The sequence below is a fragment of the Lichenostomus cassidix genome, unplaced genomic scaffold, assembly GCF_008360975.1.
Source record: "Lichenostomus cassidix isolate B80296 unplaced genomic scaffold, HeHo_3.0 HiC_scaffold_742, whole genome shotgun sequence".
Lineage (NCBI taxonomy): Eukaryota > Metazoa > Chordata > Aves > Passeriformes > Meliphagidae > Lichenostomus > Lichenostomus cassidix.
This window is the reverse complement of record NW_028147286.1, coordinates 103,798-130,408: the sequence shown is the minus strand read 5'-3', so window position 1 is coordinate 130,408 and position 26,611 is coordinate 103,798. Positions and strand designations below refer to the sequence as shown.

Genomic DNA, 26,611 nt, shown 5'->3' with positions numbered 1-26,611 from the left:
CCCTGTGCAGGTACATGTGCTGTTACTCGGTGTGATTGTGAAGGCAGAAATGGAGAAGAATGTGTCCTGTTGGAGCATGCAGCACTGCCTGTCCCACAGATGTGGATATGGGAAGGTATGTATTGTGTTTAAGAAGTGTTGCAGTTGCCATAGTAGGAGGCATGCATTGCTGAGAAGCAAAAGTGGAGGGGTTGAGGTATTGTACATGTTGAGGCAGAGACTGGAGAGTGAAAGCGAGAAGTGCAAAGACGGACTGTATGCGCATCTAAAGAATTGTGCGAGGTGTGTTGATAGGCTGGGTGCGGTACTTGTGAGATGACACCTGTGATTTGTAAGTGCCATGGGTAAGACATGGGAGGTAGGTGCTGCAAGGAATTGGAATTCTGAACAGAAAGAGTGCTACGATGGAAATGGCTTTGAAATGCAACACGATAGGCTGGAAGTGAGATAAGTCCACTCCTACAATGTCCTCCTGTGTGTAGATAGTTGTTTTGATGGAATTTGTGACATTCTGTAGAAATAGCAGTGGAGGAATGAATATGCAAAGGAGATCCTCAGACAGTGTGTCCTCTCACTGTCATTTGTTAGTAGCTATAAGGGACAAGCACTAAGCAATGTGAGCAGTCCATGGGTCCCAGGAGCATCCTGAGGTAGGTTAATATACACTGATGGCATGGGCCAATGCCCCAGCCTGTCCGCATGGCAAAGCAGACGCAGAGTATTGCAGCAGGCTCCAGATGTGTTGAGGTATATGCAGTGCTGTGGTGCAAGGCCTAGCCCAGCAGAGGGTGTAGAATGCATTGAAAGACCATGTAAGGTAGCTGTGACATGAAAATAGCATGGTTATGGCATGTGGGGCAGGTTGAAGGTTTGCACAGATGGGCCAAAGAGGATAGATGTTTATGGCCTGGAAGCAGAGGTGACAGCATGTAGGCAGAGGCCTCCTGTTCCCCCCTAAGCTGGGGGACAGTGTGTAGAAACCTGCTTCCTGCAAGGGTATCCTCTTGGCCAGCTGCATGCTAAAGCTTGGAGCATTTGGAGTGCAGCTGCAGGCTTTGACCTCTCACAGAAGGTGACATGAATGAGGAATAATTTTCCCTCGATGTGATCAGCTACCTAACTAGGTAGGTAGCTAGGTAGGTAGGTAGGTAGGTAGCTAGGTAGATGGCTGGCTGCCTGGCTGCCTGGCTGCCTGGCTGGCTGGCTGACTCAGAGCAAAGTAGCTGTCTTGAGGGAGACTGGTGGATACATATGTATATGAATGTTTTTTTGGTGAAGAATAATGAGTACATGATAACCCTACCTAGAATAGAATTGTACGTGGAGGTTTGGGTCAGGAAGTAGGAGGAGTATGGAGCAAGAACACCTGGGAGTGGGTTGGTGACAAGGATGATGTAGGTGAATGGGCATGGAAGAAGGCAGTGAGAGGGTTATGGATTGTAGAAGAGGCTTGGAAAAGCTGTAGGAAAGAACGTGTCTTGAACTGTCTCGGTGACAGGGAACGGGCAGAGATTTACAGGTTGCAGCAACAGTATTTCTGTGTTTCACCAGGTTGCCTGTATTGCAAGGGCACTACATCCATGTGGAGCTCCATGTGCCGGCACTCAGTGTGATTGTCAAGGCAGAAATGGAGAAGAACCTGTCCTGGGGGACCGTGCAGCTCTGGCTGTGCTAAGTATGCTGGTATGAGAAGGTATGTGTCACGTTTCAAAAGTGTTGCAGTTGCCAGAGCAGGACGCATGCATTGCTGAGAAGCAAGCATGGAGCAGTTGAATTTGGGTACATGTTCAGGCATAGATTTGAGAGTGAAAGGAAAAGCTGCGAAGAGATACTGCGTGCCTTAGGGGGGAGAGTTGTGCAGGTCGTGTTTACAGGCTCGCTGCAATAATTGTGAGACCTGTCAGGTGTAAGTGGCATGTGTAAGACACGGCAAGACAGTGTAAGACGTGGGTGTTGCAAAGAATTGCAGTTCTGAGCAGAAAGGTTGCTACGAAGGCAATGGCTTTGAAATGCAGGACGGCAGGCCCAAAACTGATGGAAATCCACTCCTACAGCGCCCTCTGGTGTCGACGTAGTGTTTCTGATGGAACTTCTGCCGTTTTCTAGAAATACCTGGGAAGGAATGGATGTGCAAAGGAGACCCTGGCACGATGTGTCCTGTCACTGGCATGTGGTCTTAGGTTTGAAAGACACAAGGACGGAGAGGAAGAGAAAAAGAGGAGAGAAGGGACAGGTAGGGGCACAGGAACAAACAGGGACAAAGCAATAGGAGCGGTCCATAGGTCCCGGGGGCATCCTGAGGTGAGTTAATATAGGCTGAAGTCATGGGCTGATGGCCAGGCCTGTCCCCCTGGCAAAGCAGGGGCAGCACCTTGCAGCAGGCTGCAGATGTGTGGATATACATGCATTGCTGCAGTGCAAGGCCTAGCACTGCAAAGCATGTGGAATGCATTTAAAGACCCTGTAAGGTAACTGTGACATGGAAATGTTTTCTTTATGGCACGTGGGGCTGGATGAGGGTTTGCACAGGTGGGCCAAGGAGGGTAGATGTTTATGACCTGGCAGCAGAGGTGACAGCATGTAGGCAAAGGCCTCCCGTTCCCCCCTGAGCTGGGGGACAGTGGGTACAAACCTACTTCCTGCAAGCTTATCCTCTTTGCTAGGTGCATGCTGAAGCTTGGACCATTTGGAGTGCAGCTGCAGGCTTTGACATCTTCCAGAAAGTGGGATGAATGAGGAATAATTTTCCCTGGATGTGATCAGCTAGGTAGGTAGGTAGGTAGGTAGCTAGCTAGCTAGCTAGGTAGGTGGCTGGCTGGCTGGCTGGCTGGCTGACTTTCAGTCAGTCACTCAGTCAGTCAGTGCAAAGTAGCTGTCTTGAGGGACACTGGTGGATACAGGTGTATATGAATGCTTTGGTGAAGAATGATGAGTACATGATAACCCTACCTGGAATAGAATTGTGCATGGAGGTTTGGGTCAGGAAGTAGGAGGAGTATGGAACAAGAGAGCATGGGAGTGGGTTGGTGACAAGGATGAAGTAGGTGAATGGGTATAGAAGGAGGCGTGAGGGGGTTATGGATTGTAGAAGAGGCTTGGAAAAGCTGTAGGAAAGAATGTGGCCTGAACTGTCTCGGTGACAAGGAACGTGCAGGGATGTACAGGTTGAAGCAACAGTCTTTGTGTGTTTCACAAGGTTGCCTGTATTGCAAGGACACTGCATCCATGTGGAGCTCCGTGGGCTGGCAATCGGTGTGATTGTCAAGGCAGAAATGGCAAGGAATCTGTCCTGGGGGAGCGTGCAACTCTGGCTGTCCCAAGTAAGCTGGTAAGAGAAGGTATGTGTCATGTTTCAAAAGTGTTGCACTTGCCGGAGCAGGAGGCATGTATTCCTCAGAAGCGAGCATGGAGCAGTTGGAATTTGGGTACATGTTCAGGCATAGTTTTGAGAGAGAGAGGGAAAAGTGCAAAGAGATAGTGGGTGCACATAGGGAGAGTTGTGCAGGTAGTATTTACAGGCTCGGTGCAATAATTGTGAGACCTGTCAGTTGTCAGTGCCGTGTGTAAGACATGGGACAAAGGTATTGGAAAGAAGTGCAGTTCTGAACAGAAAGGGTGCTATGGAGGCAATGGCTTTGAAATGCAAGACGGCAGACTGGAAGTGACAGAAGTCCACTCCTACAGCACCCTCTTGTGTCAAGGTAGTGTTTCGGGTGGAACTTGTGACATTCTCTACAAATACCTGGGAAGGAATGGATGTGCAAAGGAGACCCTCACACGGTGTGTCCTGTCAGTGGCATCTGTTCGTAGCTATGACTGACACAAGGAGACACATAGAGAAAAAGAGGAGTGGAAGGACAGGTAGGGCCACAGGAACGAACAGGGACAAAGCAATAGGAGCGGTCCGTGCGTCCCAGGGGCATCCTGAGGTGGCTTAATATAGCCCGAACTCATGGGCTGATGGCCAGGCCTGTCCCCCTGGCAAAGAAGGGTCAGCACCTTGCAGCAGGCTGCAGCTGTGTGGATATATATGCCATGCTGCAGTGAAAGGCCTAGCACTGCAGAGCATGTAGAAGGCATTGAAAGACCCTGTAGGGTAACTGTGACATGAAAATGGCATGCTTATGGCATGTGGCAGTGGGTTAAGGTTTGCACAGGTGGGCCAAGGAGGGTAGATGTTTATGGCCTGCGAGCAGAGGTGACAGCATGTAGGCAAAGGCCTCCCGTTCCACCCTGAGCGGGGGGACAGTGGGTACAAACCTGCTTCCTGCAAGCATATTCTCTCGGCCTGCTGCGTGCTGAGGCTCAGACGACTTGGAGTGCAGCTGCAGGCTTTGGCCTCTGTGCATACACACCTCTCGCAGAAGGTGAGATGACTTCATAAGAACTTTGCCTGGATGTAATCAGCAGCTGGCTGACTGTCAATACAAAGTATGTGTCTTCAGGGAAACTTGTGGATGGAGTGACATAGGAATGTTTGGGTGAAAAAGAATGCAGAGTGTGGGATGACCATCCCTGGAGGGAAATTGGAACTCAGCGAGGTATGGAGTGCATGCACTGTTGGACAGCCTTTGCTGTAGGCAAGTGTGAAGAAGCCCTGGAGATGGATTAGAAGGTATTAGACTGGGTGGTTGCACTGGGATGACATGGGTGGGGTCAGAGATGGTGCACCTGATTGAGAATTTGTATAATACTGTGAAACTTTGATGTGCTGCTGTGGCTGAGCAGGCCCGAAGCCCTCCGCTGTGTCACAACTTCATCAGGCGGCTGGTGGGTAGGAAGCCCAGGAAGAGATGGCATCAGGCGCTTGGACTAGCACGTGTGCGGAGCTGTGCGGAAATGACTGACACCTGTGTCGTGTTCTCTTCCAGATGGTGGGGTTTCGCTGCTGCTGGAGTTGCCTATCCCAGCGAGGATATTGTGGTGATGTGGCATGCGTAGAGAAGAGAAAGATGGCATCTCTTCTGTTTCAAATGATGTAGAAAACAAAATGACATGAAAGGCTACTGAAGAAAATTGTTGGGACTGACTGCTACTGTTGGAAAATGTATCACGTTAAAAATATTGTGTCACTGTAGTCAAAGGTTTGGTTTGGGTTTCCCCTGGGAAAAGAAATGTTTGCTTTCTTCCAGGGCAATGTTGTGCCACATGAGGTCTGGTGAATTCAGCATAGCAAGAGCTTGGGATTGACCCCCAAAGATAAGCAGAAAGACAAGCACTGTGAACAGAACATCCAGCAGGAACATGTGGTTCTCCAGAAGACATGATGGATATGACAAGCAGCTAGGCCAGAGCACCTGCAGCAGAGCTGAAGACATCCTGGCCCAGAAAGATGACTGCTAAAAACAAGTGAAGAATGTGATTAGCATGACAGACAAGGACATTGGAGTCCAACGAGAGAGCAAATATAGGGAGTTTGCTCCACTTTGGACTAATGAACACTGAGCCGATGCTTTCCTATTGGCTTTTACTGTATGCACTATCTGAGAAACAGAGTAAGAGCTCTGTATTCTGGAATGGTTGTCTCTGCACACCCGGGCTATGGCTGGATGAGATGATTGCTGTGGTACACGCTGGGCACAAAATAAAGTAATGCCTTGAGTGTGTAACATGAAAATGTTGTTGGAGAGTTTTTCCATTTTTTTCTGCAGATTGGGTGACACTAGTAAACACATGGCAGTAGTGTAGAGGTGGGTGACACTAGTAAACACATGGCAGTAGTGTAGAGGTGGAAAAAAAACCCCAAGACTGCAGAAGAGATCCCTGCAAAAGCACAGCAGGGGGTAAGACATGCACACAGAAGTGAATGCAGGCACGAAACAAGTGAAAAAACCCCAGCGATACACAGTAGAAGCCCCTAGGAAATGCTGTACAATGAGATAAGCAAAATGGACATAGTTGTGAGAAACAACTGTATGTATGCTAGTGCTGCACTATCCCCCAAAATGTGTTTTGGTTCTCAAGAATCATAAATGGTGTTTTCAAAAAGTGATTAAAAGACCCAGTAAGATTTGAGAGAATGGTAATTTGTGCTAATACAGTTGAGGGAAAGCATGTAAAAACCATGCACGGAACCTTAGTAAAATTCTCTAGCAAAGGAGCTCCAAAAATGGGGAAAAAAGTAAAACGATAAAAAAGCAACGGCTCCCGTGTTGCCGTAGCGACGGGCGGGCGGAGGCAGGCGTAGCTTTGGGCGGACTGAGGGGGCACCGAGGGGCGGACTCTTGTGCGGCGTACGGGGAGCAGCAGAGCCGTGGCTGTGTTCCGAGCCCCGTGACGTCGAGGGGCGGGGTGTAGAGACCACCGGAGGCGTGGCTTTGTCCCGGGGCGAGAGACGACAGGGGCGGGGCCGAGGGAGGGACGACAGGCGGAGCAGTGGGTGGAGTACCGTGACGGACGAAGAATCGGGGGCGGGGAAGTGGGCAGGGCTTTGTTGACGTCATTCTGCGGCGAAAAGGATATGGCCCCAAAAAAAGGATTTAAAATTAAGGAGCCACTCTGGCTCGGTGGGTATGGCCTTAAGCAGGATCTCTGCACGTCAGGGGTTCGAATCCCACCGCGGGCTACTCCGTGCGTGTGCTAGGCGCGTCACGGCCCCGTAGTCCGGGAGCCCGCCGGGCCCGCCTACCCCCACTGGAACGTAACTGAGGCACCTGTGCCAGAAGGTGGGGCGACAGAGGCGGGCCCCCCCGCGAGGGGGGGCAGCCCAGGTGGGCCCGCCGCAAGGGGGGGGCTGCCGCTGCAGCTCCCCGCAGGGGGGGGGGATGGCGCCGCCCGGAAGGGGCCTCCCTGGGTGCCCCCCCGCATCCACCGCGCGGCGCGCGCCAAAAATCGGGGGACGGCACGTGGTGCCGGGGGGGTGGCTGAAGGCACCAAGGTGCCAAAGTTGCTTTTTTCCACCTACAACGCACTAACAAAAAATTCACCTTCAAACTCTCTCCATGCCCAAAAATAAATACTTCTTTCCTCACATTTCCTTCTCTTATGAAACTCGCCCTTCTTTCATGCCTTACCACATCTGACTCACACACAGCCACCCACACACACTGCATATACATTCACCAACTCAAATACACTCATATTAACACCAAACAAACCCTCTTCTAGAACTTTTCAAAACACTCCATTTATGCATCTCTTGCCTTCTCGAAAACTCACATTCTCTCTCAAAAGCCTTAACACCTTGCTTACACCGCAATCTGCGCTCCTTGCTTGCGCCATTCAAAAACGACTCTAGAATCCTCGCACCTACCAAATCCACTTTGCAAATGCACACTTCCACGACAATCAGCCCACATTCATGCAACAAAAACTGCACATACCTCTCACCTGCTCCCCAGCCACAGGAACGGCAAGGCCATTGGGGAATGTCTCTCTGCCATGCCTTTCTCCTCACACACCTCTTGAAAAATCACTCTAACTCTCACTCTACAAATTCAGCCCCAGCCTGGGGGCCTGCCGCAGCCTCGCCTATTCTTTACGTTTTTCTAAAACAACTACATACTCTCTTCTTCTACTCACTCTTTCAGCCATCACAACACCATCCACAGCATCAAAACCAGTCAACCCTGCCCTACGTTACCCTGCAAATGTTGCACCCGTCTTTCCGTGCCGTCGCTGAAATCCCAAATGGCCGCATCCCACGGGGACTTTGCATAAAGGAGCCGTGACTTTTTCTTGTTCAGAACAGCTTTCGTCAAGTTACCGCAGGAGGGAAAAGGGCTTCAGACGTTTAAAGAAAGAGAAGTAATGAACATAAGGATTGTCACCACTTTAAGTGCAGAAGCCAATGAGAAGGCGGCACATTGTCCCTATTGTCACATTATTTTTTCACTGCTGTTTGCTTTCTCATGTATCTAGAAACAATGCAGATGATTATTCATTGTGTCGCACAGAGATGTTATCCCGCATCCTTCGGGTGTGAGTGTTGTTACGACTGCAAACCGTCCGGAAACCGGAAAAACCGTCTGCCACGGCCCCGTATCTCTTCTTCGGGGGGAAGTATATTATGCCGTTTCCCAGGCCGGCCCCTGTGTCTCTGGGAGAGTAGAGGGAGACCAACTATATCTTTAAGTGGCTACTCAATATTAACAACAGAAATGTCTCATGGATTACTTGAAGAAAATGGAGTTAAGCACAGCACCACCCTCCCAATAGAGATGTTTGCCTGTTCACAAAAACAAAATAAGCTGTATTTTACATACCTTCGACACGTGCAGGCAAATGATCTGCCTGCCTTGAAGTTGACACCAAACATTCTGAAAGGAACTGGCACTCCTTCCCTTCCCAACCGTCCTTCCCGGACGGCCTAGATGCGGGCACGTGGCGTGTTCCACGGTGTCTCGGTTACTCCAGAGGCTTCGCGGCCCAGCCCCGATACGCTGAGCTCCCGTATCTCATTTCTTTCTGCGCTTTGCTTGCGCTTCTGCGAGTGCTTGGGGTCGGCCTCTCGTGAAGAGTCTCGCTTTTCCTGGGGGCTCTCTTCCATCGCCTTGTTCCACATATTTGCCGCCCCTAACTTCTCTTCCTCCTCTGTTAAAAAACTGTTCTCACCCCATCTCAGGTTTAAAGCCTTTTACATTGTGTTTTCAACTCTATAGATAAGGGCGGTTTTAGGTCATTTTGTCAGAGGGACCCCATCTGTCATTCCTTGAAAAGGGAAATACAGTCACAAAAGCCAAAGCGCCTCGTACCGCACCGGCCACACTGCCGCTTGTTAATTTACGAGAGGAATCCGTTCCTAAGCGAGTTTTACCTTTCACCCCTGAGGCTGACAACAACGAAACCTGAGCTCTCACATCCTTCACCTTTGCATTCGCACCTTTAGTCCCTCTTCATTTGCTCCAGGTGCCACTTGGTGGCATCATTAGTTTCCTGCAAGCAATCGCTTAAGGGTACCACTCTGAAAGACAAATGAAATTTAGCAATCATCTAAAACACCTGCATCTGGCCTCCAGCAAGCTACAAACCTCTTCTAACACCATGTCTAACTGACAGCTGGGCACCTCTCTCCGATGTAAAATCAATCTCCGACCGCTTTGCCCATCTGTTCCTCTCCGTACCGGTGCCGTGTTCGGGCCCAGATGCCTCTGATGTCTGACTCCGTGCGGTTTGCTCTCACGCATTGGCTATTACGGCACAGTACTCATTTTGTAAAAGCGGACCAAAGACAACAAAAAGCCTCTCCTGCTGCTGAGCCACGAGCTTCCAGCCTCTCCCTCCTTCGGAGTTGCTACACACCACTCCCTCAAGCCTGGTGTCTACCTGTGTCACCTTCTCCAAATTGTGTGGCTTGGGCCTCCCCTTTGCATATGCTCTCTGAAGACCTTGGCACTGTGTCCCCCCTGCTCATCTCCTCCCTCGGCTACCAATTCGGCGCCTCAACGCGGAAAGTGCCCCGCAAATGAAACGCGGGGTATATATATGTCTGTGTGTGTGTGTGTATATATATATGTGTGTATATGTATGTCTCTATATATATACATATCTGTGTATATATACATATCTGTGTGTATATACATATGTGTGGGTATATATATAAGTGTACATATATGTGAGTGTATATACGTGTGTGTATATATATGTATGTGTCTGTATATATATGTGTGTGTGTGTATATATGTGTGTGTGTATATATACATGTCTGTCTGTATATATATATATGTGTGTGGGTATATATCTGTCTCTTTATATATACATAAGTGTATATATACATATGTGTGTATATACATGTGTGTGTATATATTTGTTTGTCTATACATACACATGTGTGTATATATACATATGTGTGTATATATATTTATGTGTCTGTATATATATGTGTGTCTGTATATATGCATGTCTGTGTGTATATATACGTCTCTGTGTATATATATATGTGGGTGGGTATATATATGTCTCTGTACAGATACGTGTGGGTATATTTACATATATGTGTACATACATGTGTGTATATATTTGTGTGTATACACACATATGTGTGTATATATACATATGTGTATACATATCTGTGTGTGAGTATATATATGAGTGTGTGTGTATATATATATATGCTGTGTATATATATGTGCGTATATATATGTGTGTGTGTATATATATGAGTGTGTGTATATATATCTGTGTATATATACACATATGTGTGTATATATATGTGTATATAAATACATATGTGTGTATATATATGTGTGTGTATATATATGTGTGTGTATATGTACATATGTGTGTATATATACATATCTCTATATGCATATGTGGGTATATATACACGTGTGTATATATACATATGTGTGTGTATATATACATATGTGCATGTATATACATATCTGTGTGTATATATATGTGTGTATATGTGTGTCTATATATATGTGTGTGTGTATATACATGTCTGTCTATACATATATGTGTGTGCATATTGTGTGTGTCTGTGTATATATACATGTGTGTATATATACATATGTGTGTATATATACATGTGACTGTATATATATGTGTGTATATATATATGAGTGTGTGTTGTACATATGGTGTGTATTAATATGTCTGTATATCTGTATGGGTATATATATACATATATGTGTGTATATATGTGTGTGTGTATATATATATATGGTGTGTATAAATATGTCTGTGTATCTGCATGTATATATATATACATATGTGTGTATATATGTGTGTGTGTGAGTGTGTGTGTGTATATGTGTGAGTGTGTATATATACGGTGTGTATAAATATATCTGTATATCTCTATGTGTATATATATACATATGTGTGTATATATACATGTGACTGTATATATATGTGTGTATATATATATGAGTGTGTGTATATACATATGGTGTGTATTAATATGTCTGTATATCTGTATGGGTATATATATACATATATGTGTATATATATGTGTGTGTCTATATATATATATGGTGTGTATAAATATGTCTGTGTATCTGCATGTATATATATATACATATGTGTGTATATATATATGTGTGTGCATACATATGTGTAGGTGTGTGTGTATATATATGCTGCGTATAAATAAGTGTATGTATCTGTATGTGTATATATATACATGTGTGTATATATATGTGTGTGTGAATATATATGTGTGGGGGTGTATATATATATGGTGTGTAAAAATATCTGTTTGTATCTGTATGTGTATATATATACATATGTGTGTATATATATGTGTGTGTGGATATATATATGTGTGTGTATATATATGGTGTGTATAAATATCTGTGTGTATCTGTATGTGTATATATATACATATGCGTGTATATATATGTGTGTCTGCATATATATGTGTGGGTTTGTATATATATGGTGTGTATATATATGTCTGTGTATCTGTATATATATATATACATATATGTATATATATATGTGTGTGTGCATATATGTGTGTGTGTGTGTGTGTATGTGTGTATATATATGGAGGTATATTTATGTGTGTGTATCTATATGTGTATATATATACATATGTGTGTATATATATGGCTGTGTGCATATATATCTGTGGGTGTGTATATATATGGTGTATATAAATATGTCTGTGTATCTATATGTATATATATATACATATGTGTGAATATATATGTGTGTATGCATATAGATGTGTGTGTATATATATGGTGTGTATAAATATGTGTGTGTATCTATATGTGTATATATATACATATGTGTGAATATATATGTGTGTATGCATATAGATGTGTGTGTGTATATATATATGGCGTGTATAAATATGTGTGTGTATCTATAGGTATATATATATACATATGTCTGTATATATATGTGAATGTGTATATATATATGTGTGGGTGTATATATATGTGTGTGTGTATATATATGTGTGTGTATCTATATGTGTGTATATATACATATATGTGTATAAATACATGTGTGTATATATATGTCTGTATATATATAGGTGTATGTATATATACGTGTCTATATATATCTCTGTATGTGTGTGTGTGTATATATACATATCTGTTTGTATACACATATGTGTGTGTTTGTATACACATATGTGTGTGTGTATATATCTGTGTATATATGTGTCTCTATATATTTGTGTCTGTGTATATATATCGCTGGGTGTGTATATATATGTGTGTGTATATATATGTGTCTGTGTATATATATGTGTGAGTGTATATATACATGTGTGTATATATACATATGTGTGTATATACATATGCTGTATATATATACTTGTATGTATACATACATATGGGCGTATATATACATATGTGTGTATATATATGGGGGAGTGTATATATATGTGTGAGTGTATATATACATGTATGTATATATACATATGTGTGTGTATACATACATATGTGTGTAAATATATCTGTGTGTGTGTATATATATATATGACTCTATATATACATGTGTGTGTATACATATATGTGTGTGGCTATATATGTCTGACTGTGTATATATACGTATGTGTATATATACATATCTGTGTATATACATATGGTGTATATATATTTGTGTGTATACATACATATGGGCCTATATATACAAATGTGTGTATATATATGGGTGTGTGTGTGTATATATATGTCTGTATGTATATGTACATGTGTATATATATACATATCTGTGTGTATCCATACGTATGTGTCTATATATATGTGTGTCTGTGTATATATATGTTTCAGCGTGTATATATATGTGTGTGTGTGTACATATATAGCCTGTGTATATACATATGTGTGTACATATATATGAAATAAGGTGTGATACATGTGACGTACATATACATAGGTGGACCATGTGCTTACTGTACATAAATACATATGTGTAGACCATATGTATCTATAAAAAAGCATGTATAACAGTACATGTATATTTGTAAGGCTACACCAGTACATATATATGGTGTGTATATACATATGTGTGTATATATATGTGGGTGTGTATGTATATGTGTGAGCGTGTATATATATGTGTGTGTGTGTACATATATATGGTGTGTATACACATATGTGTGTATATATATGTGTGTATTTATATGTGTGTGTGGCTATATATGTGTGAGTATATATATATATATGTGTGTGTATACGTATATGTGTGTGGATATATATGTGTGTCTGTGTATATATACATGTGTGTATATATACATATGGGTGTATATACATATGGTGTATATGTATGTCTGTGTATCCATACATATGTGTGTATATATATGTGTGTGTGTGTACATATATATGTGACTGTATATATACATGTGTGTGTATACATATATGTGTGTGACTATATATACCTGACTGTGTATATATACATATGTATATATATGCATATGTGTATATATACATATGGTGTATATATATATTTGTGTGTATACATCCATATGGGCATATATATACATATGTGAGTATATATATGGGTGTGTGTATATATATATGTGTGTGTGTATATATACGTGTGTGTATATATACATATGTGTGTCTATCCATACATATGTGTGTATATATATCTGTGTGTGTATATATATGGGTGAGCATGTATATATATGTGTGTTTGTGTACATATATATGGAGTATATATACATATGTGTGTATATATATAGGTGTGTGTATATATATGGGTATGTATATATGTATATGTGAGCATGTATATATATGTGTGTGTGTGTACATATATATGGTGTGTATATACATATGTGTGTATATATATGTCTGTGTGCATGTATGTGTGTGTGTGTATATATATGGTGGGTATACATATCTGTCTGTATATACATGTGTATATATATACATATGTGTGTATATATACATGTGTGTATATATATGTGTCTGTGTATCTATATGTGTCTATATATACATATGTGTGTATATATATATCTCTGTATATATATGTGTGTGTATATATATATGTGTGTGATATATACATATGTGTGTATATATACATATCTGTGTATATATACATATGCCTTTCTATACATATGTGGGTATGTATATATGTCTATATATATGTGTGTATATGTATATGTGTGTGTTTATATTCATATGGGGGTGTATATATATGTGTGTATATACATATGTGTATATATGTGTGAGTATATACATATGTGTATATATGTGTATGTATATACATATGTGTATATATGTGTGTGTATATATACATGTGTATATGTATGTGTGTGTATATATACATATGTGTGTGTATATACATATGTGTGTGTGTGTATATATATGTGTATATATGTGTGTGGATATATATGTGTGTCTGTGTATATATATGTGTGTGTGCATATATATCTGTGTGTATACATATATGTCTGTGGATATATACATATGTGTGTACATATATTTGTGTGCGTATATATATGTGTGTGTGTATATATACATGTGTACGTGCATACATATATGTGTATGGATATATATGTATTTCTGTGTATACATACGTGTGTGTATATATACATAAGTGTGTATGCATCTATACATATGTGTGTGTATATATGTGTGTGTATATATATGTGTGTATAAAGACATGTGTGTCTGTATGCATACATATGTGCTTATACATACACATGTGTGTATATATATGTGTGCGTGTGTGTATATATATGTGTGTGTATATATATGTGTGTATAGATACATATGTGTATAGATACATATGTGTATATATACATGTGTGTATATATATACTTGTGTGTATATATATACGTGTGTGTGTGTATATATATGTGTGTGTGTATATATGTGTGCACATATACGTCGGTGTGTATGTATACGTGTCTGTGTGTATATACGTTTTTGTGTGTATATACGTGTTTGTGTGTATATACGTGTCTGTATGTATATGTGAGTGTGTGTATATACATGTTTGTGTGTATATACGTGTGTGTATGTATATACATGTTTGTGTGTATATACGTGTGTGTATGTATACGTGAGTGTGTGTATATACGTGTTTCTGTGTATATACGTGTGTGTATGTATACGTGAGTGTGTGTATATACATGTTTGTGTGTATATACATGTGTGTATGTATATACATGTTTGTGTGTATATACGTGTGTATGTATACGTGTGTGTGTGTATATATATGTGTGTGTATATATAGGAGTGTGTGTATACATACGTATCTGTGTATATATATGTGTGAGTGTATATATATGTGTGTGTATATATAGGAGTGTGTGTATACATACATATCTGTGTATATATATGTGTGTGTGTATACATGTGTGTGTATATATGTGTGTCTGTATATATATGTGTGTGTACATATATGTATGTGTGTATATATATGTGTGTGTGTCTATATGCATGTGTATATATGTGTGTGTATATATATGTGTGTGTGCATATACATATCTCTGTGTATATATGTGTATGTATATATGTGTGTGTATATATATGCATGTGTATATATATCTGTGTGTATATATATGAGTGTATATATCGATATGTGTGTGTGTATATATATTTGCATTTATATATATGTGTCTATATACTTGTGTATATATGTGTGTGTGTATACATACATATGTGTGTGCATATACCTTTGTGTGTATATACATATGTGTGTATACATATATGTGTGTGTGTATATTTATGTGTGTATATAGATGTGTGTGTATACATACATATGTGTGTATATACATATGTGTGTGTATATACATGTGTGTGTTCATATACAAGTGTGTGTATATATATGTGTCTGTATATATATGTGTGTGTATATATATGTGTGTATATACATATGTGTGTATATATTTATGTGTGTTTATATATATTTGTGTGTGTATAAATGTGCGTGTATATATGTGTGTGTATATGTATGTGTGTGTGCATATACATGTGTGTGTGTATATATATGTGTATGTATATATGTGTGTGTATATATGTGTGTGTATATATATGTGTGTATGTGTATATGTGTGTATATATATGTGTGTGTATATATATATGTCTGTATATATATGTGTGTATGTATATATGTCTGTATATATATGTGTGTGTATATATATGTGTGTGTATATATGTGTGTATGCATATACATATGTGTGTGTATTTATATGTGTATGTGTATATGTGTGTGTATATATATGAGTGTATATATACATTTGTTTATATATGTGTGTGTATATATATGTGTGTATAAATGTTTGTGTACATATATATGTGTGTATGTATATCTGTATGTATATATGTGTGTTCATATATACATATGTGTGTATATATATGTGTGTACATATACATATGTGTATGTGTATGTATGTGTGTGTATATATATGTGTGTATATATATGTATATATACATATGTGTGTGTATATATATGAGTGTGTATATATACATATTTGTGTATATATATGAGTGTGTATATATATGAGTGTGTACATATACATATTTGTGTATATATATGAGTGTGTATATATATGAGTGTGTACATATACATATGTGTGTATATATACATATGAGTGTATATATGTATGTGTGTGTATGTGTATATATGTATATGTGTGTATATATATATCTGCATGTGTATATATATGTGCATATATATATACATATGTCCATGTATATACATATGTGCGTGTATATACATATGTGCGTGTATATATATGTGTCTGTATATATACGTATGTGCGTTTATATACATATGTGCGTGTATATATACATGTGCGTGTATATATACATGTGTGTGTATATATACATGTCTGTGTGTATATGTACATGTGTGTGTATATATTCATATGTGTGTGTATATATGTGTGTGCATATATATGTGTGTATATATATGCATCTGTGTGTGTATATATAAATGTGTTTACATATATATGTGTGTATATGTATACATGTGTGTGTATATATATGTGTGTGTATGTATACATATGTGTGTATATGTATTTGTGTGTATATATACATATGTGTGTATTTATATGTCTGTGTATATATACATCTGTGTGTATATATATGTGTGTGTATATACATATGTGTGTATATATATGTGTGTGTGTATATATACATGTGTGTGTATACATACATATGTGCGTATATATACATATGTGTGTATATACATATCTGTATATATATACACGTGTGTGTATATATATGTGTGTCTATATATACATGTGTGTATACATACGTGTGTGTATATAAACATATGTGTGTGTATACATACGTGTGTGTATATATACGTCTGTGTATATATGTGTGTGTGTATATATACGTGTGTGTATAAAAACATATGTGTATGTATATACATATGTGTATATATATACATATGGGTGTGTATATATATGTGTGTCTATATATACATATGTGTGTATATATGCATGGGTGTGTATATACATGTGTGAATATATATGTGTGTATATATACATATGTGTGTATATACATATGTGTGTAAATATACAGGTGTGTGTATATATATGTGTGTGTATATATACGTGTGTGTATATATACATGTGTGTATACAAACATATATGTGTATATACATATGTGTGTATATACATATGTGTATATATAAATATGTGTATATATATACATATGTATGTGTATATATATGTGTGTATATTTACATGGGTGTGTATATACATGTGTGTATATATGTGTGTATATATACATATGTGTGTATATAATGTGTATATATACATATGTCTGTGTATATATGTGTGTGTATATATGTGTGTGTATACATACATATCTGTGTATATATACATATGTGTGTATATGCATGTGTGTATATATATACATGTGTGTGTATATATATGTGTGTGTATACATACGTGTGTGTACATAAACATATGTGTGTATATACATGTGTGTGTATATATACATGGGTGTGTATATATACATGGGTGTGTATATACATGTGTGTATATATATGTGTGTATATATATATACATGTGTGTGTATATATATGTGAGTGTATATATGCATGTGTGTATATAAATGTATATATATGTCTGTATATATAGATGTATGTATACAAGTACAACCATCTCCTCACGCTTCCAGACTGAAATTTTATCAACGCTTTCTATTACCTCTCAAACCTCATACATCACGCACATACGTTGCATCCCTAGCATCAAAAATGCTCTCATTTCAAATTATCAAATTGCACCGCTACCAAATGCTGAAAACAAATACATTGCGGGCTTCTAAGAGGATTTCGACTGCACCTGTCGTACGCCTCACCGTTTACCTTGAAACTCTTTTTATTGGCCTTATGGGAAAAAAAAAATTAAATGGAACGCTCTCCTTTCTTATGACGAGGTGCCTCACCGGGCGCCTTAGCCAATCTAGATTCCTAGACGTTACCTCGGCCCCAAGCCCGCCTCGCCGCGTATTCCTCGGCCCCGCTTCCGTTCCGCTTTCAATTCTTATTAACGCCTAGGAATTCAAATTATGCCTCGCCGTGCCGCTCTGGGACTCCCGTCCGTTCCCGGGAATCTCCGTGCTTCTTATCCTTCCCTCGGACAAATGACACGTGCGCTTCCCTTAAGATGCCGTTTAAACCGTCTGTAAAGCTCCTTTCTTTTTCATAGGCCGTTTCAAAGCCCGATTTCTGTACCCGCGCCTTTCGGGAGGTGCCGTTCCCTAAGGCTCTCGCGTTTAGCGTCCGGCGTTTCCTCAAAAATTTGGGAAAATGTTTTCCCATCGGCGGAGCCGAGCGTGTCATCTGACAGGTGGTGGCGCCGTCGTCCGATCCCCCGAAGTTTTTAACCCTTTAAAGTGACGTTGGATTCCAATGAATACGGGCTTGATGGGACCATTTTTATATCTATTCCGCCACATTTTAAAAACCTGAAAAATGTTCTCTAAGGGCAAGTACTTCCTCAACTTTTTACTGCTACCCGCACCTGCGAGTTTCTACGGCTCCACGCTGCCGGCTTCTGCCTGGATTCTGTCACGTGATGACCGAGATAAGGAAGTAACGCTTCACAAGTCCTACCTGAGTGTGCACGTTTACTACCGTGTAACGGAGCGATTGCAATTCCCGGGACCCTGCTTTGCAAATGCGGAAATGGCTCAAAAGCGTAAAATCCATTTTTTTCATTTCGATCGGGCGCCTAAAGTAGTCACCTACAGCGAGAGGTCCTGATTTTTTCCGTACAAAAGATGGCGGAGGCCGGAAAGGCACGGGCGTGTCCATTATTATGGCGGCGCCCGTTTCGCACGTGCGCGATGCACTAGACTACCAAAATGGCGTCGGCATCGCTCGAGCATGCGCAGTGCACTGGACTACCAAAATGGCGGCGGCATCACTCGAGCATGCGCGGTGCAGTACACTACCAAAATGGCGCCCGCATCACTCGAGCATGCGCAGTACACTGGACTACCAAAATGGCGTCGGCATCATTCGAGCATGCGCAGTGTAGTGCACCAACGAAACGGCGTCGGCATCGCTCCAGCATGCGCAGTGCATTGGCCTACCAAAATGGCGGCGGCATCACTCGAGCATGCGCAGTGCACTGACTAACAAAATGCCGCCGGCATCACTCGAGCATGCGCAGTGCACTGACTACCAAAATGGCGCCGGCATCACTCGAGCATGCGCAGTGCAGAACACTTCCAAAATGGCGGCCGCCGAGTCCCGACCCCGAAAACGGCGATTCGGCTGCTTGGCGGGCTTCCCCGGCGCTGCAGACCGGTGCGGAGTGGCCTTTGAGGGCCAATGGAGTGCGCGCTGCGGTTTGGCGCGGCCGACATTTTGTCCCGAAAGCGATCGGCAAATTCCGCTATTTTTCCGCCTCTCGCGCGGTTGCCGCCGCCCGTGAGTGACGCGGACGGCATATAGGACGCCTCAGCAGCTGTTTGCGGCGAGCAGAAATGTCCCAAAAGCGAGAAATCCGAGTTTTTAATTTCGATCCGGCCCCTATTTCGCACATGCGCAGTGCATTGGACTACCAAAATGGCGGCGGCATCACTCGAGCATGCGCAATGCACTGGACTACCAAAATGGCGGCGGCATCACTCGAGCATGCGCAGTGCACTGGACTACCAAAATGGCGGCGGCATCGCTCGAGCATGCGCAGTGCATTGGACTACCAAAATGGCGGCGGCATCACTCGAGCATGCGCACTGCAATAGACTACCAAAATGGCGCCGGCATCACTCGAGCATGCGCAGTGCACTGGACTACCAAAATGGCGCCGGCATCGCTCGAGCATGCGCAGTGCACTGAACTAACAAAATGGCGTCGGCATCATTCGAGCATGCGCAGTGTAGTGCACCAACGAAACGGCGTCGGCATCACTCGAGCATGCGCAGTGCAGTACACTTCCAAAATGGCGGCCGCGGAGTCCTGACCCCGAAAACGGCGATTCGGCTGCTTGGCGGGCTTCCCCGGCGCTGCGGACAGGTGCGGAGTGGTCTTTGGGGGCGGGTGGAGTGCGCGCTGCGGTTTGACGCGGCCGACATTTTGTCCCGAAAGCGATCGGCAAATGCCGGGTTTTTCCGCCTCTCGCGCGGTTGCCGCCGCCCGTGGGTGACGCGAACGGCATACAGGACGCCTTCGCAGCTGTTTGCGGCCAGCAGAAATGTCCCAAAAGCGCGAAATCCGAGTTTTTAATTTCGATCCGGCCCCTATTTCGCACATGCGCAATGCACTGGACTACCAAAATGGCGTCGGCATCATTCGCACATGCGCACTGTTGCCGAGTTAAAAAATGGCGGCCGCGGGGTCTTTTCTGAGGGAATATACGTCTACTGTGCCGCCTGAACGAAATACCGAGTCCGAGGGTGCCACCGCCGCATTTTCCGGGCTTTGCGGGCTTGTGCTGAAGCGTGCGGTGCTGTGGACGGCGCGGGGGGCTGGCGGGATCCGCGTGTGCCGGGGCGGGCACCGGCGCGGTCGATTATACGGCGGACACGCCCCCCCGCCCCCCTCGGCACCCCCCCCCCCCCCCCGCGCCTCCCGGATCCTTAAACGTGGCCCTCGGCACGCAGCGGATGGCGGCGGCGGCGGCGGCGGAGGCGGCGACACAGGTCGGGGCGGGGCCGCCGCGGGAGGGGGGGGCTGACTCGGCGACCCCCAGCGCGGGGAGGGAGCGCGGCGAGGGAGCGCGGCGCCGCCGGCTCGCGGCCCCGCGGGACACCGCTCCCTTTTAAAGCCCGACACAAACCTGCAAACGACCGCCTCGACTAACACCGCACACACAAATAACATATACTACTTACAAAATACAGATACCTATACTCCAACATATTATTACACAGATTTCACACTAGCGACCAGCTATATTGCTCTGAAAATTTATTTTTGCATGCTTCCAATTAAAAATGCAGGACCGTTTCCTTACATTTATTGCCTGACCCCTCCCTACCCTTTTTTTCTCGTTGCAGGACACTACATTAATACCTGCAAAAAGAAAAAAAATGTACAAAGCCTTCCACATTGGGTAAATTCATATCATTTCTTTCTCTTCTTTAGCAAGTCAAACCACCTGCTTCTACAGCACTTCTGAACTCCATTCTGACTCTTGGCAAGAAATTCTTACAGGCCTGACATTGTGGCTACGGCTCTGTGATGATCCGCATTGAAAGGTGGGTGCTTTCTTCAATTATCCTTTCTTCAACGCAACACTTCCTTTTTACTATCTATCTAGGTCATCTCCTTCATTTTCATAACTATTTTTGGAAGGCACTGTGTACTGGGCATTGCCCATAAATGTCCACCCAGAAAGGTAGACAACAGCTTTGCTTCAAGGCAGATAATCTTTTCAATATTCCTGCAAGAGCTGGATTACCTGCATTTGGTAATTATGGAACATGCTTCAGCTACTCCAGCGACAACACGTGAACAATTACTTCTTACTGATAGTGAGGCTCAAAAACGACACTTCTGAAGCAACAATGCACTGCAGGCCCCTGGACACATGTCCTTCCCTAAGGAAAAAAACCTCAAAGTTCTTTCCCTCTTCCCTGCCTTGCTGGTACCAAGCACAGAAAACTGCACCTCAAGGAAGCTTGGAAGCCTGTACCCTCTGACATTTTGCACTTGGTTAGAGCTTTTTATTCCTACTTCCGCATACTTCTGAAAAGTACAGTTCCTCTTTTACAACATAGCCAATGTCCAAACTTACCTAGAAAGAGGCACTGGGATTTGTTTTCTGTAAATTCATTCAGGAAACTCCTTGTTCTTTCTCTCTCTCGTTCATGGCCATAGTTTCCCAAAGAATATTTAGCAGGGCCTTTTTGCTTTGATACCCTCTATTTCATTTCCATTTCATTCCCTAAATTCTTTACATCCTGAAACTTTTTCTAGTACGTGGAAGAGCACGATCATAAATGGACAACAGAAAAATTGTAGAACTTCCCTAGCTCAAGATGTTGTTTTTCACTCTTTATCTATTTGCTCTTCCCATCTCATAGCTGCTCTTTTCCATGCAGCTTTAAGGGCCTGCAATTCTCACTGCTGCAGAAGGACTTGTGAACTGCTACTTCCCTACCTTGCTCATCGGAGCACGGAATCCAGTCGGAAGGTGCCGGTCCGTCGGTGCGCAAACCTCCAGGTATGGCTAGAAAGAGCAGAAATAATTCATTAAATACTTTCCCTTGGAGAACAGTTCCCATGCTTTGCAAATCTGGGTTCATACATAGAAATATTGGCACATCAAGTCTGTATCAATTTCAATACAGAACAGCATCGCTTTAAACTCCTGAAAACTTCAGGGTTTGGTTGATGTTGCTACCACTTCCTACATTACAAATGTGGCTATGCTGATCTCAAAACTGGTACACATGTCTCCAAATATTTTATCTAATACTGGACGGTACATAAGGTGCTTAGCCTTATACCTGCACATGCTTATTACCTGTGTGTCAACTGCATACCACGTGCATAGCCTGCAGAAATACACTTCAGGATTAATTCTGATTCGTAAGGCTCCGTTACGTGAGCCTTACAGAACTGCACCTCATCCATTATCCATGTACAGAAATTTGGCTTTCAAATGGCCTAAGAGAAAAAAAAATAGTTTTGCTAACTCTTTCAATGCCATGTTAAAGGAATAACATATCTCGTGTTGCTGAGGAAACAATAACTGCAATAACCATCCTCCCCTGTTCCCTGTATGACACACTGAAAGATGGTTCAGAAGGTTTACTTCAACCACTGTAGGAAATGCCACACAGCTCACATGGTGGCCGATTCTCAGCCTCTGTTCCACTCACTGTACCGCTCGGCCAGATCAGAGAGAAGCAAGTAAAAAAAAAAAGTAAAAAAAGTTAAAAAAAATTATCCCAAAGAGAACATCTGCAGGTGCTGGTTGTATAATTGTTCCATCTGAACGTGTGAGCGGCCCAGGCCACGCTTCTGATAGAACTGTTTGGTGTGGATGAACTCATGTCACTGTGACCAAAACATATGAGCGATACTTTGCTTCCCTTTATGCAATTAACACCTCTCTGATCACCACAGTTCTGGTATTAGGTTAGCCTGAGATGCTGCAGTCTGACAGGGATCCTTCTCAAAACCTAGGAAGAAAACTTAGGTTTATATGTCAGCACCTTCACTGATGACTTCTTTACAATTCAGTGGCAAGACTATTCTTCATCTATTTTTCTTATTTGCCACGTAAGCCACACAAGATATTTATTCTTTGAAATAGGACTCTGACATCTCTTCCCTGAAAAGGTTTTCATCATTGCTCATAAGTGTGATCTCCCTCCCTCTTCCTGCTGATCGAACCTGCTTCAAACCACTGCCTCATTTCAACAGCTAGGAAATCCTTGCACACGCTGGGCACAACACACCCAGGAGTCCAAGGCCAGCCTCGGGCCTAGTTCCTAGCAGCTTCTGTCTGGCACAAATCCTGACATTTGCACAGCTTTACGATACAAAATCCCACATTTCCACATGGGAACCTGGCTAGGAACAGTGGCTCTTTTACACAGGAATGGCACATCAGCACTCTCGTGTAAGATAGCCAGTTTGGAGGAATCCAAGTGCACACAGAGCTCTGCTTCTTTACACCTTTCATCTCACAGGATTCCTGCAGCATGCACGCTTTTCAGCTACAATACCACATTTGGAACCTGGCTGCAAACGGTGCCTCTTTTACACACGTAACAAACTTTTCCACCCTTCTGATCTGCACACCGTGGCAAATGCCTCCTCACATCATAAAAACCATCTGACAACACTTCATAACGAGCCTCAAGATACACTATATAGCCTCTGTGTTACCTCACTCCACTCAGTCAGGTTTTCTGGGAAAAAAAAGGACTGTTTGAACCTTTTACAAACCTGCTGTGGGACTAACAACACCGAGCTATACTGATAGCAATCATAACAATCCCTTCTTTACATTTATTTCAATTATTCACTACCCACAACAACACCTGTAACTGCTGCTTCAGGACACCACATCTATAGAAATACTGCACCAATGATATTAAAGGAAGCGAGGACAATAACCACATCAAATCTCTTCTTCCCCCACAGAAATGACCGTGGCCACATCTCCTTCTCTCTACCTCGAGGACACGCTCTGGGGACTACCTGACAGCATAAGAGCTCTCAAGAATCTTCACCACTGTCAAGATAGGCACTTGACCCCAATGAATGCAGCATCTCCTGCAAGGACTGATGCTGCCACCACTGCAGCTTCTCTGCTTCCACACAGGGGGCCTGGCAGAGCACAGCCTCTGCACACTGCAGCTGGCCACAGCAGGGCAGGGTGGAGAGGGAGGCAGCAGCACTTTGGGGAGGCAGCAAAGAAAAGCCAGGAAGAACGACCTCTGAGCCGGGACGAGGCCAAGGCCCGTGGCCAGCCGCCACCATGTTGGCAATGACAGCAGCGGTGGAACTCCCCAGCAGCAGTGGGACTCCCCAGGTAACCGGTGGCAGCAGATGCACCCACGATAATCAAAGCGCTCCAGCTAACTGACCTGGTGCCGGGTCACCCACGACCGTACCTCCAAAATGACCCGCTGTCACCACACCCTGCTGTCTAACTGCCCCGGCACCAGATCACCCACGGCCATACCTCCAAACTGACCGACTGTCACCACACCCTGCTGTGTTTGCCAGCCTGGTGCTTTTTTCCTTATCTAGAATGTGAAATTTCCAGACAAGGAGGTTGCTTTTTCAAAATTCTACATGTCAGCAGATTCCAGTGCTTTTCCTCAACATGAAAATTATGGCTTTTGGATTTTCTTTATGCCCCTGACAATCTGCACACTTTTGGATTCTGGCTGCGTCGGTCTGTGCGCTCTATGAAAAACATTCTACTGTTTGGACCTTTCCAGAAACGGAAATCTTCCACTATTTATGAAGCGATACAACGAAACCTTTTCTCAAAACTGTTTTCTTATTCCCACCCCCTAAACTTTTATATACTTACACTCATCTATTTACATGATATATATTTGCACTTATTATAGACAAAATACTTACAAATCCATTGACACTTATGGAACCTCTCCTAAGACACGAGCCACATATTTACAATGTTCAACTTGTACATTTTGACAATTCCATATCTCATCAGACTTCTACACTCTAACCGTACACATCTACTCATATCAAACCTCTCTTTACATTAATATCTAATATCTGATTAGACTTTGTACAGAACAGCTAATAGATCTATTTATTCTTTTTTTACATTTTGTCCTATATATCATCCTGCCTTATAAGTTAAGCTCTTTCATTGGTTCATTTATATACGCAACACTTGTGTTTGCACTTTAAAATCTTCTATCTGCTTTGGCCTTGCACGGACGAGCTTATGCAGGACACACATTACTCTTGCTCTCTCTGCCTCATCTGCATGCTGCCCCAAGGAAGATTTTACAATAGCATTTTCCTTTCCTTACCTACACTTTAGCTCCATTTCATACCCTCCGTTATTCAAATCCTAATACTTTTCTTACTGCCTACAAGATCGCTGTCATAAAGTGTCCTAGGTTGCAATATTGATGTAGTTAAGTATTCTATTACCACCAGCTGTGGGCCATTAGCTGCTATCACCCACTCCGGATGACAGGCAATGGGCCATCCGTTAGCTATCATCACTTGCTAATGACCCACCCCGCATGACAGGCAATGGGCCATCAGGGACCCACCGTGTGACTCATGGACTTATCCCATTGTGAGATGCAATGGGCCATCCGTTAGCTATTATCACTTGCTAATGACCCACCCGCATGACAGGCAATGGGCCATCAGGGACCCACCGTGTGACTCATGGACTTATCCCATTGTGAGATGCTCTGCCGAGGAGGGAGGAGCCAGGTGTTCCCACCTGGATATAACCTGGCCCTGGAACTGCCTGAGCTAGCCCGGTCTACTGGGTTCCCAGAGGACCAGAGCTACCACTGGATCTTCAGCTGGAGACTAGACCTTCACAGGATCACCGCTTCAACTGGACTACTTCAGTTGGACTGCTACTACCACCCTAACAGGGTGTTAGGTTGTATCTGACTTTGTCAGTGCTTTTCCTTGTATTATTTCACTTATTTTTAATTTCAATCTTGACTTGTGATCTCCCACTGGTTTGTTTTCAAACCAATACATAAAGGAACAACAGAAAAATGGCAACACCTCCCTAGCTCAACATTTCTTTTTCCTCTTTTCCTAATTGCTCTTCCCATTTCACATGTTGCCTTTTTAATGCATGTTT

At 42.6% G+C, this 26,611-nt stretch overlaps 2 long non-coding RNA genes across 3 annotated transcripts in view; one reads left to right on the top strand and one right to left on the bottom strand.

Moving 5' to 3' along the window:
• On the top strand, positions 1-25,368 carry LOC146423450 (uncharacterized). 2 transcript variants are annotated; one of them, XR_014847541.1, is made up of 4 exons: positions 1-115; positions 21,415-21,527; positions 24,430-24,885; positions 24,957-25,368. It is a non-coding gene; the product is annotated as an uncharacterized LOC146423450 (long non-coding RNA). The 2 variants fall into 2 exon arrangements; XR_014847540.1 differs by having other exon boundaries at positions 24,430-25,368.
• Positions 1-26,611, bottom strand: part of LOC146423447 (uncharacterized) — a 169,903-nt gene that overhangs the window by 66,310 nt on the left and 76,982 nt on the right. The gene's annotated exons all lie outside the window — the stretch shown is intronic.